The following is a 16,396-nucleotide window of genomic DNA, read 5'->3' as shown; positions in this document are numbered from 1 at the left end:
ACCTGAAGTCTGCAGGGGTTTTGTGAATATGTTTTTAAATAAGTTGAGTAAATATCTAGGAACATGACTGCTGGATTGTGTGGTAAGAGTATGTTTAGCTTTGTAAGAAATTGCCAGCTGTCTTCCAAAGTGGCTGAACCTTTTGCATTCTCACTATCAGTGAATGAGAGTTCCTGTTGATCTGCATCCACGTCAGCAATTGGTATTGTTAAAATTTTGGATTTTAAATCTTTCTAATGGTTGTATAGTGATATCTCTTTGTTGTTTTAATTTGCAGTTCCCTAATGACAAACAATTTTCAGCATATTCCTGTTTATTTGCCGTCTGTATGTCCTTTTTGGTGAGGTATCCAGATACTTTGCCTTAATTTTTTTTTTTTATTGTTGAGTTTTAAAATTTCTTTCTGTATTTTGCATACAGTACCTTTATCAGACATGGGTTTTCCAAATAGCTTATCCCAATCTATGGCTTGTCTTTCTATTCCCTTAAAAGTCTGCTTCACAGCTTAGACATTTTTAATTTTAAAAATCCAACCTACCAAGTTTTTCTTTCATGGAATGTGCTTTTGGTATTGCGTCTAAAAATGTGTCACCAAGTTCAAGGTCACATAGATTGTTCCTTACTTTACTTTCATACTGGTACACTTCAGCATCTTCTTATTTGCAAACTTCCTTTTTAAGCATTGCAATTTAGTAAAAGCCCCAAAACCTGAAGATTTTTAACCTCCTAATTAGCTAAGCTTTAATTATTGGTTTTTCAGTCTGAACATGATGTAATCAAAATATAAAGGACTTTCTACCAAAATAGTTCTGTGTTTTTAAACACACTTAAGTTGTTTATAAAGTTTCTCTTCAAAGGCTTAAATATTGATATTTGAAGAGAGGTAGCAAAGAGAAAATTCACACTGCCATGTGGGAGCTTTTATTTTATTATTTTGCTGTTCTAGTTTCCCATTAGTAAATTTCACTTTGGTAAATTTTTAAAACCACCACTTATTTTTTTTTTTCGAGTTTTATTGAGAAATAATTGACATATATATTACTGTATAAGTTTAAGGCACACAGCATGATGGTCTGAGTTACATGTATTCTGAAATGATTATCACAGTGGTTTCAGCTGACATCCATCATCTCATATAGCTACAATAAAAAGAAAAGAAATAAGAAAAAAAAAATTCTCATTGTGATAAGAACTCTTAGATTTACTCTTTTAACAATTCTGATATATCATACAGCAGTGTTAACTGCTATTAATTTTTTAATAAACATCTCTTAATTGAGATAAAGTTTAACACATTCCTGGACACAAGGTGCTGACACAACTTGGAATCCACGTGTCTTTTACATTGACTCTCGTTTCCAAAGGAATTTAACATACGAAAATTCTCATACATTTTGGTTTTGATGTTTTTTAATACATTATAGATAAATAGACATAATAGATAAGTTTTGATAAAAATTGAAGAATCAAAGAAACCGGTGTATTCAGTACCCTAGAAACCTCAAACCAAAAGGAAATAGTAAACATGATCACAAAAGGAAATAATATGGAAGGAAAGCATAGGCTTTTATAAATTGTCCTAGAATCATCTTCTCTTACATTATAACTTTAATGACTTTAAACTCATTTAATCTATATGTACTTAGTCAGCTTTTTTAAGTGATTATAGAACAATCTCTTAAATGATTTATGATTAAAATTGACTAATCTGGACAGGAAATTCTCTTCATATAGTAAGTTCCATGTGAAATACTCTATTTAAATTAAGAGGAACAATTATGGAAAATTCCTACCATGTAGTGACCTGGCACAATGAAAGTACTCAAATATGTTTGCTGAATAAGTTATAAAATGATAATAAAAAGTTAGCAGAGCAAAAAAAATGAATAAATTAGATCCACATTTTTGAGTCTAGATTGCCAAGATTATTAATATTTGCTTAATATCATTAGGTACTTGCTGTATTTCAAGCTTTATTCTATTTTACATTAATTACTCCTCCCAACACCCTTATGAGATAGTTGTACTTTATAAGAGCTTTGCCACTTCTAATAAATGTTTGGTTTCTATTTGATTCATATGTATTTCTAAGTTTGACTACAAGCCTGTCCATATTTAAGATACTCATACCCATTGCATTGAATTGAAGGATTTGGGTGGCTAATCAAGGACAAGACATATGCTAGGAGGTGGCAGTAGCACACAAGGAGTTGCATTGTGGGCAGCACTTGGACAGGATGCATGTGAGGGGAGATCCCTCACAGCAGGAGACCTCTTAGACACCAGCAGCCTAGGTCCACCATCCATAAAGGGAAGAGGACAAAGAAATGACTGGGGAAGAGAGCTGGAGAGGAGGCTTAAGTGTCTAGGTGATTTCTGGGTCAGAGAGCTTTCAAAGCCAGCAGGGGCTTGGGATCTTTAAAGGGCCATGGTTTACCTTATTTACGGCTAGTAGATGTTGGGTGCAGTTTCTTGGGGTTTGCAGAGAAGACTGGCTTCTATATGACTAAAAATAGGCCTATTGGGGCTATATTTAAAGCAATTGGATGTGTAAGAATTTGAGTTTAGCACAGTCTAGACTGAGCTAACAGTCTAGACTGTTAGCTAACAGCAGTTAGCAGCTAACAGCAGTCTAGACTGCTGTGATGAAGTAAAAACATGGGGGCCACAATAAACAAGGGACATCTTTGGCTCATTTGTATAACACCTATAAAGTAATTTCTATTCATTCTTAAATACACAAAATAAAAAAAGTATACGTATTACCAATTTTAAGTTGCTTGGGGTATATGTGTATATATATACATATAAATGTATATATTGCATGAGCTGTATTTTCAAGCACACACACACACACACACACACACACACACACACACACACACACACACACACACATGCACGCATAAACCCTAAAACTATTAAATATATGAAAAAAGCTTTCTACACGCACTATCAAGTTTTCCTTAGGGGATTTTTTTCTTGTGTCTTTAGAGTTTAGGCAGTGGTATTAGGCAACTAGGGATGTCATAACAAAATGCCACAGAGTGGATGACTTAAACAACAGAAATGTATTTTCTCACAGTTCTGGAGGCTAGAGGTCAAGGTGATGGCAAGTTTGGCTTCTCCCTGAGACCTCTTTCCTTGGCTTCCTGCCTTCTGTGTCTTCATATGACCTTTTATTTGGTTTCTCTTCTTCTAATAAGAACACCAGTCTTATTGGATTAGCGCCCCATCCTTATGATCTCATTTAACCTTAATTACCTCTGTAAAGTCCCTAGTTCCAAATGCAGGCACATTGGGTGTTAAGACATCAATGTGTGGATTTGGGGGAGACATAATTCCGTCTATAAGTACACTTTACCTCTGGATTGCGATTTTGTATGATATATGTATTTAGATATAGAGCCAATAATATATGCCCTGCACGATTTCACTATTTTAATTGCATGTGTATTATATACCACATTTTTATTTAAACTTGGACAAGAATTGCAGGTTCATTTGGCTTATGAAATTCAGTTCATTTATAACCTGTTTCACACAGCACTTCAGAACAGAAAATTAACTTTCTTAGCTGAATAAAACCAAAATGGAAACAAAATTTTAGTTCCTAAAAGAGCTTTGTAAATGATTTTGTATTGCACATTTCATTTAATTTATTCCAACCGGCATTAAAATATTTGTTAAATACTCTTTTTTGTTGTGAAGATATTCACAACTACAAAATGAAGTGGCCATTGTATTCTTAAGAGCTCAACATAATTAAGACTATATTTTATTGAGATCAACCAATTCCATTAAAATATCACTAGAAATGAATAAATTGAAAGGATCCTCAGCGAAATGAGAAGGAATGATTATGAGTTACTGAAATTTGAGCTCTATGAAGGCAGTATTTTGTTGCTGTGGTTTTGTTCATCTATACAAATAGGAGCAAAATCTGGTAGCATTACATTGAAAAATAACTCTATATTAAGTTTACACTTCCCCACAAATATTTGGCAATGTTTAACGTTGTATCTTCATGCCAGGAACTTTTCTAGGATTTAGGAATAGATCTCTTAATAAAATAAACTCCCTGCCCTCATAGAACTTCATTCTAGCATAGAGACAGAAAATAATCAAACACTTCCTTTAATTTGGGTTTCCCCTTTAGAGCTAGCCAGTGACCCTGACAGAAGTTCTTAAGTATTCAATGAATAAAAGTATATCTATAATCTCTGAACTGTAAAGTGCACATACAATAATGGTACCTACAGTTGCTACATTTCAGGGCACTATCATGTCGACCTACTCTATATGACTAAAATAATCAGCAATACAGTTCAGTTGTAGTTTCTAAATGTGCTAGTGGTGAACAGAGGACCAAAATGCAAGATGTCATATAAAAGAGTGGTAAAGAAATTAGTTTCTTGCTCTGTTTGACTCAGTTTTCTGCTACATACTTACTATGATATGAGACAATGTATTCTATCTCTACAAAACTCAGGTGTTCCCTTTGTGAAATGAGAGAAATAATTATATTAAAGGATGGCTCTGAGTATTATAGAAAATAATATGTGCATTGTACTTAGCATGATACCTGGTACGTAAGATTCATTGAAATTCATGGTAGCTATTACTATTGCTAAAATGCAGGTGTGTTGAAGGGGGCAAAAAGATGAGCTTTTTTTTTCCATTTGGAGCAAATTTCTTAGATTTCACATCATGGATTAATTATTTTTAAATCAAACATTCCATTAGATATGGGAAATTTCCCATGACTACAATAGTAGTCTATTATGATAGTAATCACCCTAGAAAACTGATAACTTAATCTTAGCTGTTTAGGTTCAGAAAAAAAAATTGAGAATATTTTGATGTATTGTTTGTGGGGAGGTTTTTGGTAATTTCAGTTTTCTTGATACATTTGTATTCTCCATGTTTTATATGTGTTATTTTTGAAAAGTAAGAATGTAATTGGAGTGGCAGTTTACAGATAAACAAGGAAAGGAGGCAGTTAAAATAAAAGTTTTTAAATAGTAAAAACTTTATAGTGGAAAAACTGGACAAACACTACCTCAGCCAGGTGGTCAAGGTCAACATCAACAGTGCTAAGTCATGTTCATAATATGTACCCTTGATATGACATGAAAGTGTCACTTTACTTCTGTAGTTTTCTTTCCAAAAAATCCCAAACTCCAGTCTAATGAGAAAACATCAGGCAACTCTCAATTTAGGAACATTCTACAAAATACCTGAACAGTTTTCAGATCTGTCAAGGTCTCCAAAATATACAAACAGCTCACATAGCTCAATATCAAAAAAGAAAAAAAAAAAAAAAACCCAATCAAAAAATGGGCAGAAGACCTAAATAAAAATTTCTACAAAGAAGACATACAGATGGCCAAAAAGTGCATGAAAAAATGTTCAGCATTGCTAATTATCAGAGAAATGCAAATCAAAACTACAATGAGGTTATCACCTCACACCAGTCAGGATGGCCATCATCAAAAATTCTACAAACAATAAATGCTGGAGAGGATATGGAGAAAAAGGAACCATTCTACACTCTTGTTGGGAATGTAAATTGGTACAGCCACTATGGAGAACAGCATGGAGGTTTCTTAAAAAACTAAAAATAGAGTTACCATATGAGCCTGCAATCCCACTCCTGGGCATATATCCAGAGAAAACTATAATTCAAAAAGAAACAAGCAACCCGATGTTCATTGTAGAACTATTTACAGTAATCAAGACATGGGAGCAATCTAATGTCCACTGACAGATGAATGGATAAAGAAGATGTGGTATATATACAATGGAATATTACTCAGCCATAAAAAGAATGAAATAACACCATTTGCAGCAACATGGATGGATTAAATATCATCATACTTAGTGAAGTAAGCCAGACAGAGAAAGGTAATTATCATATGATATTGCTTATATGTGGAATCTGAAAAACAAAGATACAATTGAGCTTATTTACAAATGAGAAATAGACCCATAGACATAGAAAACAATTTTATGGTTACCAAAGGGGAAAGGTGAGGAAGAGGAATAAATTAGGAGGTTGGGATTAACATATACACAGTTATATATTTTATATATAAAATAGATAACCAACAAAGACCTACTGTATAGCACAGGGAACTATAATCAATATTTTGTAATAACCTATATGGCCAAAGAATCTGAAAAAAATATATATATATAAACTTCAGTTTATGTATATATATAAACTGAATCACTGTTCTGTATACCTGAAACTAACATGACATTGTAAATCAACTACACTTCAATAAAATTTTTAAAAATTAAAAAATAAACTTTCAAGGTCATCAAAAGTCAATAAAAGTATGATAATCTGTCACAGCTAAGAGGAGCCTAAGGTGACATTACAACTAAATGTAATGTATCCTCAGTGAGTTCCTGGAAGAGAGAAAAGACATTAAGTAAAAATTAAGCAAATCTGAATAAAGTTTGGAACTTGTTAATAATTATTTAATAATTAACAATTTGGGTTCATTAATTGTGACAAGTGTACCATATTAATGTACGATGCTTTGATAGAGGCTACTGAATATGAACTATTTGGGAACTTTCTGTAACAGCTTCACAATTTTTCTGTAAATCTAAAACTGTTCTAAAAAATAAAGTTTACTAATAAATATATAACCAAAAATTTTTTTAATTCACATAGTTTGGATAGTTCAATGACAAAATGGTGGTGTTCAAAGAAGAAGTCTTGGAAATAAACACAAAATTAAAAGTCTACTTACAAAATGGATGGAACTATGCATGTATTTTTTCTTTGTAAAAATATCAAAATTTTGGAAATATTTACACAGTCAAAATAAAGGCAAAAGAAAATAAAAGTAAAAGCAGAAGATTTTTAAAAGTCATGTCAAATGGATACTGTTGTCTACACTTGGCCAAAATTTTGCATGAAAATTAGTACTTTTATCGTGTGATTTTCTAAATATGTAACAACTGGTAGAACTTAGACCTGGCAAATGAGAGTAGACAGTAGTAAGCAGTGCTCATACTATTATAACACCTAAATATTAGAGTGGTATTTCTAAAACAGAATGTCAGCTCAGCCCAAAGACAAAATGTTTAGATTGAGTACCTGAAGTCTTGCTATGTTATACAATGGGAAGAAAATTATATTACAAAAACAGATACAATGCAAGTTTCCCAGACCAGATAATCTCAACAACTATAAAGCCCTAAATCTATACCAGCCACAAACCTAAAGGAAGGAAGGAAGGAGGGAGGGAGGGGCATTACAGCTCTTCCTGGCCTCATTGCCTCACTTCCTGTCACTTGGGACTCCCCTTGCTCTTTGACTATGAAATTTGGTATATACATCTCCTCCTTTGGATAGCTTCCTATGCATCCTTCAAGACCTGCTCAAAAATCACTTTTGCCAAGAAGTCTTTCATGAAACTACCAGAAAGAGTTAGCTGCCCCTCATCTGAGTCCCGATAGTATTATGTTCATTTTGTCACTCCTTCAACAAATACTTAGCAATTACCTACTGTATTCCAGGCCTGTATTTGTATCTCTGTACCATCATTTCCTGAACTCTATGACAGCCATGTCTGATTCCCCTGCTAGACTCAGACTAGTGCTTGGTGGTCTCCTCCTAAAATGAATGAGAAAAAGGAATCAGCAGTTACTCCTCACAGCCTGCCTTGTTTGAGGTGTGTCCTCTTATAAACCATACTTTACAAATGTGAAAAATGAGACACAAGAATGCAAGGTAACATGTCTGAGGTAATACTGCTGCAAAATTTTCTTTAGCCTTTTGATGCAATGGATTACATTGATTACTGAATGTTTAGACAGTTTTGAATACCTGGGATAATCCTAGTTGGTTATGGAGTACATTCTTTCCATACATCTTTGGATGCAGTGAGCTATAATTTTGGTTAGGATTTTTGCAGCTACCCATGAGATATATCAGACTGTAGTTTTCTTGTCTTTTTCTGGTTTTGATATTGGGGTAATTCTGGTCTCAAAGAATGAGTGAGGAAGTGTGCCCTCTGTTTCTCTTTTCTGGAGGATACTAAAGAGATTTGGTATCATTTCTTTCTTAAATGATTGGTAGAGTTCACCAGTGAAAAAATCTGGGCCTGGTGCTTTCTCTTCTGGAAGGATTATTATTGTTTGAATTTCTGTAATAGATATGGGCCTATTAAGATGATATATTTCTCCTTGTGTCAGTTTTGGTATGATGTGTCTTTCAAGCATTAGTCCATTTCATTCAAATTGTCAAATTTGGGATCATATAGTTTTACATAATAGTCTATTATATTTTTAAATGATGGTCCCTCTTTCATTTCTGGTATTGGTAACTTATGTCTTTATATTTATTCTTAGCCTGGCTAGAAGTTTATTGATTATATTAATGTTTTCAAAGAACCACCTTTTTGTTTCATTAATTTTCTTATTGTCTCTATTGATATTTCTCTATTTCTTATTTTAAAATTCATTAATATCTGCTTTAAGTTTGTTACTTCTTCTTTCTTTTGGTTTATACTGCTCTTCTTTCTCCAGTATCCTAAGGTGAAAGCTTACATTTTTGGTTTTAGATCTTTACTTTTCTAAAAAATATGCATTCAATGCTATAAATTTCCCTCTAAGCATTGCTTTCACTGCATCTCATAAATTTTGATAGGTTTTATTTCAATTTTCACTAAGTTCGAATTATTTTTAATATCTCTTGGCATTTCTTTTTTGACCCATGTATTATTTACAAGTGTGTTGTTTGTTTAATCTCCAAATACTTGGGGATTCTCTAGCCACTTTCTGTTATTGATTTCTAGTTTAGTTCCATTGTGTTCTGAGAACATACTTTGGATGATTTCAATTCTTTTAAATGTGTTTGAGGTGTGTTTCATGTCCCTGAATGTGATGTATCTTGGTGAATGTTCCATGTGAGCTTGAGAGGAATGTGCACTTGACTCTTAAATAACATGGGTTTGAACTGGGCAGGTCCACTTATACCTGGATTGTTTTTAAGAAATATATAGTCAGCCCTTCAAATTCTTGGGTTTCGCATCTGTGGATTCAATCAACTTGGATTGAAATTTCCACTCATTTTACTACTACATTTTATATGAAGGACTTGAGCATCAGCAGATTTTGGTATATGCAGGGGCTCCTGGTACCCATCCCCCTCAGATACCAAGGGGTGACTGTATTCTTCTGCTGTTGGATAAGTATTTTATAAATGTCAATTAGATACAGTTGATAATGATGGTGGTTCAGTTCAACTGTATCCTCACTGATTTTCTGTAAGCAGAATCTGTCAATTACTGATAGAGGTCTCTTGAGGTCTCTAACTATAATAATAGAGTTGTTTATTTCATCTTGCCATTCTATCTGTTTTTGCCTCACTTATTTTGGTACTTTGCTGTTATGCACATACACATTAAGGATTAAGTCTTCTTAGAAAATTGACCCCTTTATCGTTATGTAATGCCTCTCTCTATCCCTGATAAATTTCCTTGTTTGAAGTCTGCTTTGCCTGAAATTGATATAGCTACTCCAGCTTTCCCTTCATTAGTGTTAGTGTGGTATAGTTTTCTTCATCACTTTACTTATAATCTGTGTCTTTCTTTTTAAAGTGGGTTTCTTGCAGACAACATATAGTCAGTTGTTTTTTTTTATCCCCTCTGTCAATTTCTGGTTTTATTTTTTATAGTTGCATTTAATCCATTCACATTTAAAGTGATCATGTGTATAGTTGGATTAATCTCTCCCCTTTCTGTACTATTCTCTATTCATTGCACTTCTTATTTCTTTTTTTTTAAAATATTCTACCCTTTTTCTGCCTTATCTGGTTTAATTAGGCATTTTATATGATTCTGTTTTCTCTCATTTCTTAACAAATCAGTTATACTTCTTTTTAAAAAATGATTTTAGTGGTTGCCCTAAGGATGGCAACATGTATTTACAACATGTATTTATAAGTCCACTTCCAAATAGGTCTATATTATTTTATGAGTGTGTAGGTACCTTAAAATATTTCAAATTCATCCCTTCTAACATTGATGTCACTCATTTCACTTATCAATAAGCTATACTCACCCAGTATATTGTTGCTGTTGTTAGTTTGAACAGTTATATATTAAATCAAGTAAGAAAAAGAAAAATAAAAGGGTTTATTTTACCTTTATGTGTTCCCTCTCTAATGCCCTTCATTTCTTTACGTAGATCTCAGTTTCTAACCTGCATCATTTTCTTTCTCTAAACTTTAAAAAAATTAAACTTCTTTAAACATTTTTTGAAAGGCAGATCTACTGGTGAAAAATTCCTCATTTTTGTTCATTTGAGAAAGTCTTTATTTCCCCTTCATTTTTGAGGAACAATTTTCCTTAATACAGAATTCTAGGTTGGTGATTCCTTTATTTCAACATTTCAACATTTTAAATATTTTACTCCACTCTCTTTTTGCTTGCATTGTTGATGACAAGAAGTCTGCTATAAATCTTATACTTCTTTCTTCATAGGTAAGGTGTTGTTTTTCTGTGTGTGTGTTTCAAGATTTTTTCTTTGATTTTCTGTAGTTTGAACACAACATGCCAGGTGAAAGTTTTTTTTATTATTTTTCCCACTTGGACTCCTCTGAGTCCTTGATCTATGATTTGGTGTCTGTCATTATTTTTGAAAAATTCTTAGCTAATTTCACCTCACAAATTATTTCTGCTCTTTGTTCTTTTTCTTCTCCTTCTGGTATTCCCAATGCATCTGTATTATACCTGTTGTAATTGTACAACAGTTCTTAGATATTTTGTGCAGTCCTTTTTCATATTTTTTTCTCCATGAATTTCAGTTTGGAAAGTTTATATTAACATATCTTCAAGCTCAGTGATTCTTTCCTCAGTTGTATCCAGTCTACTGATGAACTCATGATAGGCACTGTTTATTTCTGTTATAGTGATTTTAATTTCTCGTGTTTCCTTTTGAGTTTCCATATCTCTGTTAACATGTGTTGTTGCATATTTTCCACTTTTTTCGTTATAGCACTACACATATCAATCACAGTTATCTTAAATTTTCCAATCTGAGAACTTCAAGATGTCTGCCAATTCTGAGTTTGGTTCTGTTACCTGGTTTGTCTCTTCAGACTATGATTTTTATTGCTTTTTAGTGTTCCTTGTAATCTTTGTTGCATGCCAGACATATTGTATTGGGAATAGGAGCTTAGGTAAATAGGCTTTTAGTGTGAAGGTTTATGTTTATCTAGCTAGGAGTTAGCCTGTTTTTATTATCTGATGTAACTGTAGGTGTCAGAGTCTTCTATTTCCTCTAGTGCATTTGTTTTATTTATTTATTTATTTATTTATTTTGGTCTCCTGTGTTGTCTTTTGATTTTGTATTAGTCAGGTTCTCCAGAGAAAAAGAACCAATAGGGAAGATAGATAGGTAGATAAATAGATAGATAAAGAAAGAAAGAAGAGAGGAGGAGAACAGAAAGACAGAAGAGAGAGAGAGAGAGAGAGAAAAAGAAGTATTTAATGAGTTTATTTCAGAGATTTTTTTTTTTTTTTTTTAAGGAATTGGCTCATGCAATTGTGACCAGCAAGTCCAAAATTTGCAGGCCAGGCCAGAAGGCTGGAAATTCAAGCAAAAATCTATGTTGTAATCTTGACTCCAGAGGCTGGAGATTCAGGCAGAATTTCTAAGTTGCAGTCTAGAGACAGAATCTCAGAATCCTTTCTTCTTTGGAGAACCCAGTCTTAGCATCTTAGCTCTTAAAGCTTTCAGGTGATTTATGAAGCCCACTATCATTATGGGGAGCAGGGTGACTTGCTTTATTCAAAATCTATTTATTAAAATGTTAATCCCATCTAAAGTATACCCTCAGGGTAACATCTAAGCTAGTGTTTGACCAAGCAATAACCTAGTCAAGTTGACACATAATATGAACAATCAAGATTTCCCTATAAATTTCTTCTTAGAGGTTTAACCTTGCAGTCATTTCTGCTGTAATACACTGTCATTTCTTTTAATGAGCCTGTGGTGTCCCTGGGTTGTGATCATCAAAACTGTTTTTCAACTTTCCCCATCATCTAATGCCTCAATTTAGGTAAGACAGAAATACTAGAGGAGGGGTTAGAGTTGAGTATTCACCTTTCCCCACATAGTTTAGGTTCTGATAAAGCAGTTTCTTCTGAGGGAAGTTATACAAAACAGAATACTGAGAGTGTTTCAATATGGTTACTTTTCCCTTCAGCATATTTCAAGATGTTATTTCAAAATGCACCAGCAAATTAAAGTTTCTCTTCAAATTTGAGAAGTTTTTGGCCATTATTTCTTCAAATATTCCTTCTGTCCATATCTCTATCATCTTTTCTTCTGGGCTTCTCATAAGCATATGTTGGTATATTAAGTAGTATACGGGGGGGGGGGGGTGGAGTCAAGATGGCATACTAGAAGGTCATGGAATTCGCATCTCCTCACAACTAGGGCACCTACCAGGCACTGGTGGGGGACCACGGACACCTAAGGGGTGTCCCCAGGGAGAAACCCCCAGCAACTGGGTAGGACATGGGGAATGGGGGGAGTGAAGGGGGAGGAGAAGTGGAGGCGGGACGGGACTGGTGCCCCTGAGGGGCAGCTGGGGCAGGGGAAGGGATCCCACACCAGAAGGGGAAATTGGGGAACCATTGGGAGGGCAGAGGATCAAAAGGGAGCATGGCCAGGTTTCCCCTGCCCACTTGGGCCCCCAGGAACCTGCTGAGATCCCGGGCCTGATCCTCTGCCCACCTAGGCCCCCTCCAGCCTCGTGGGTCCTGAGCGAGTGGGAGGGAGGGAGGGAAGGGAGAGCAAAAGTAAAGGCCGGACCTATGGGACCAGCACCCCTGAGGGGCGGCTGGGGGAGGGGAGGAGTTCCTACACCCAGCGGGACCCACCCACGGTTAGGGGCCCAGCGGCAATGGGGGAGACCCTGGGGGAGAAGGTGGGGGAGGGCATGGAGGAACGGAAGGGAACGGGGCCAGTGCTTTCCCTGTCCACTTAGGCACCGGGAAGCCTGCTGGGCTCCGGGGCCTAATCCTCTGCCCTCAGAGCCTCCTTCCTGCTGCTCAGAACCCAAGCCCCGCCCCTATACCCCCACCCAGGGCCCGACCTCTACACTCAGAGACCCCCTCTGAGAACCCCTCCAATGTTCTGGGCCTAAACCCGACCCACACACCCTCACCCAGGGCCTTACTTCCAAACTCTGGAACTCCACATTCCACATTCCAGAGGCCCTCCTTTCGACATGCTGCTTCTTCCCTTACATGCAGGTCCTAAGCAGAGGCCCTGCCCCATGCTCAAACGTCACTCCCCTACCTGCCTAGGTCCTGCCCCACCCTAAACCCCACCTCTGCCTATGTTCCACCTCCTGCCTAAACTCCACCCCCATAGCCAAGGCTTTTTCTTTTCTTTCTTTTTCTTTTTTCTTTTAGATTGGGGTTGTTTTACCGTGTTGATTCTTTTCTACTTTCATTTTTCCTAATAAGTCTTTTATTTTTCTAATTTATTTTATTCTTTATACTTTGTTAGTGATCTCTCCTTTTGGCTTGTTTCTCCACCCCGCTTTTTTTTTTTTTTCTTTTCCTGTTGTGGTTTTATTTTACCTTGTTGCAGTTGTTTCAATTATAGTTTTATTGTTCCTAATATATTTTTTATCTTTCTAATTTTATTTTGTTTTTTATTCTTTGATATTGTACTGCTCCTTTTTTTCTTTCTTTCTTCCTTTTTTTTTTTCTTTTTTTTACTGTGCCACGAAGCTTGCAGGATCTTGGTTCCCAGGCCAGAGGTTGGGCCCGAGCTCCTGTGGTGGGAGTTCTGAGTCCAAACCACTGGACTAACAGAGAACCTCAGACCCCAGGGAATATCAATCGGAGTGAGGCCTCCCAGAGGTCCTCATCTCAGCACCAAGACCTGGCTCTATCCAACTCCCTGCAAACTCCAGTGCTGGACGTCTCAGGCCAAACAACCAGTAAGACAGGAATACAGCCCCACCCATCAAAAAAAAAAAAAATGAAACGACAAAAAAATATGTTACAAATGAAGGAGCAAGGTAAAAACCTACAAGACCAAATAAATGAAGACAAAATAGGCAACCTACCTGAAAAAGAATTCAGAGTAATGATAGTAAAGATGATCCAAAATCTCAGAAACAGAATGAAGAAAATACAAGAAGCATTTAACAAGGATCTAGAAGAACTAAAGAGCAAAAAAACAGTGATGAACAACACAATTACTGAAATTAAAAATACTCTAGAAGTAATCAATAACAGAATAACTGAGGCAGAAGAATGGATAAGTGAGCTTGAAAATAAAATGGTGGAAATAACTTCCAGGGAGCAGAATAAAGTAGTATACCACATTTGTCTAACACTCTGCTACTTATAAAAAAATTTTTTGTTGTTGTTCTTCAGACTAGTGATCACTATTCACCTGTCTTCAATTGCATTGCTTCTTTCTTCTGCCAGCTCATTCCTGATGTTGAGCCCCCTCTAATGAAATTTTTATTTCAGTTATTAAGCTTTTCAATTCAGAAATTTTTATTGTTTTTCTAGAATTCTGTGTCTTTCTATAATCTCTATTTGGTGATTCGTTTCTCTTATATTTCCTTTTAATTCTTTTGTCATAGTTTCTGTTGGTTCTTTTGAACATATCTAAAAAACCTGGTTAAAGGTATTTGTCTAGTAAATCCAGTGCTTGAGCTTCATTATGGACAGTTTTTATTGACTGATTTTGGTCTGTATATGGTCCAAAATTTGTTTCTTTGTGAGTTTCAAAAATTTTGTTGTTATTGAAAACAAGATATTTAAAATTATACAGTGTGTCAACTCGGGAAATCATATTCTTCCTCTGATTTTGTTATTGTTGCTATTTGCTGCTGTTTTTGTTTTTGTTGTTGCTGGTTGTTTAGGACTTTTCTGGGACTAACTTGATAATTGTATTCTTTGTTGTGCATATCTACTGAAGTCTCTACTTCAGTAATCTCACGAAAGAGAGATAAACACCTTGAACTAATAAGTTTCTGGGCCTTTGCCAAGGGGCTCTGTGTAGGGGGGATGGGGTGCATCTTTAATGCTTTAGCCAGTAGTTTAAAATGGTGTCATAACCTTCAGTTACAGTTTGTGTTAAGTCTCAAGGTCAGGCAGAGGTCAGAGCACCTTCTCAGGTCTTTTCTGGGTGTGTGCATGAACATATCCTCCTGGATTCCCAGAAATATGGTGGAGCTTTTCAAAGCATTTATTTCCTTCTTCCTACCCCTTCCTCAATGGAAGATCCACTAAACCACTGATTCACTTTAATAATGATTCTGTTTGATTCCATAGCCTCTGATAATTTTTTTCGTAATGTTGATTTAAAACAAATTTTTCCCCTTAATATTTGTTGTCTCCACTTTTCAAGTAATGTTACAAATACCTATGCACCTAAACTCTAATGCTCCTAGAATTGAATTAATTTATATGTACAATACAATTATATATGAATTGTCAATACATTATTGAATGTCCTTATTCATTTTACATATTTGAGCTTATTATTTTTAATCATAAGAAAACATCAAGCTTCCTTTTACTCTATTTAAATTTAGCTTCCTGTATTGATTTAAACTGTTACTAGCTTTACTTGAAAGTTTTGTTTTAAATAATGACAATTTAAGCAATTTTCTAATACTTCACCAGTGTAGCTGCAGGCATCCTATTTTATTATAAAATTAAGTTTTTAAGTGTTAAGTGCAATGCACAAGGAGGAAGTGATGAAAATATTTGAGTACAATTCCTAATTAAAATTATATATTTACAAATAATACTTACAAACAAAGCTTTGCCAGTGGGAGTGTATCATTACATGGGGGCAAAAGATGGCTCTCATTTTTTGGAAAAACTAGTTTTGTTTTGAAGTTGCATATTTTTTCCCCCTTTAAATCACTCTTTCCTCTATCTCTTGGGGAATTTTCAGCAATTCTGTATCACTGAATAAAGTGTTTAACATATGAGAAGTCATTAAACACAGCTGAATTTTTTTAACACTTCATATTATTTCATGTTATCTAGACCTCTTTTGTTAAGTAACACAACCTTCTTGAAAAAGTTTCTCATATAGACCAAACTATGAATCTCTTACAAATAGTGGAAAACAGATGATTTTCCAAATTCTTGTGTTTTTACTTATTACACCTGTTTCTAAAGCCCATATTTATAAGTAATCTAAAATAAGCAGAACACTGGAACATTGATTATGCAATATATTAGTAGATATTATGATAGAAAAAAATTAGGGTGGACAGTCAAATGCATTTTGAAATGTTGGATTAAAAAAATGTTGAGGTTTATTTATGGCAGAGATCCTCAATGCATTTGAAAATTTTTAAAATGTTACTTTAGTT

The 16,396-nt window shown here is 34.9% G+C and overlaps 1 long non-coding RNA gene across 1 annotated transcript; it reads right to left on the bottom strand.

Annotated features, from left to right (window-relative positions):
• Positions 1 to 1,005: 1,005 nt before the first annotated feature.
• LOC118891841 lies at positions 1,006 to 13,284 on the bottom strand. Its single transcript, XR_005019185.1, has 3 exons — positions 13,214 to 13,284; positions 7,526 to 7,636; positions 1,006 to 1,139 (listed from the first exon to the last, which is right to left on the bottom strand). It is a non-coding gene; the product is annotated as an uncharacterized LOC118891841 (long non-coding RNA).
• Between the last annotated feature and the right edge of the window lie 3,112 nt (positions 13,285 to 16,396).

This window comes from Balaenoptera musculus, chromosome 3, assembly GCF_009873245.2.
Source record: "Balaenoptera musculus isolate JJ_BM4_2016_0621 chromosome 3, mBalMus1.pri.v3, whole genome shotgun sequence".
Lineage (NCBI taxonomy): Eukaryota > Metazoa > Chordata > Mammalia > Artiodactyla > Balaenopteridae > Balaenoptera > Balaenoptera musculus.
Note: the sequence above shows the minus strand (reverse complement) of the source record. Positions and strands in the feature narration are given on the sequence as shown.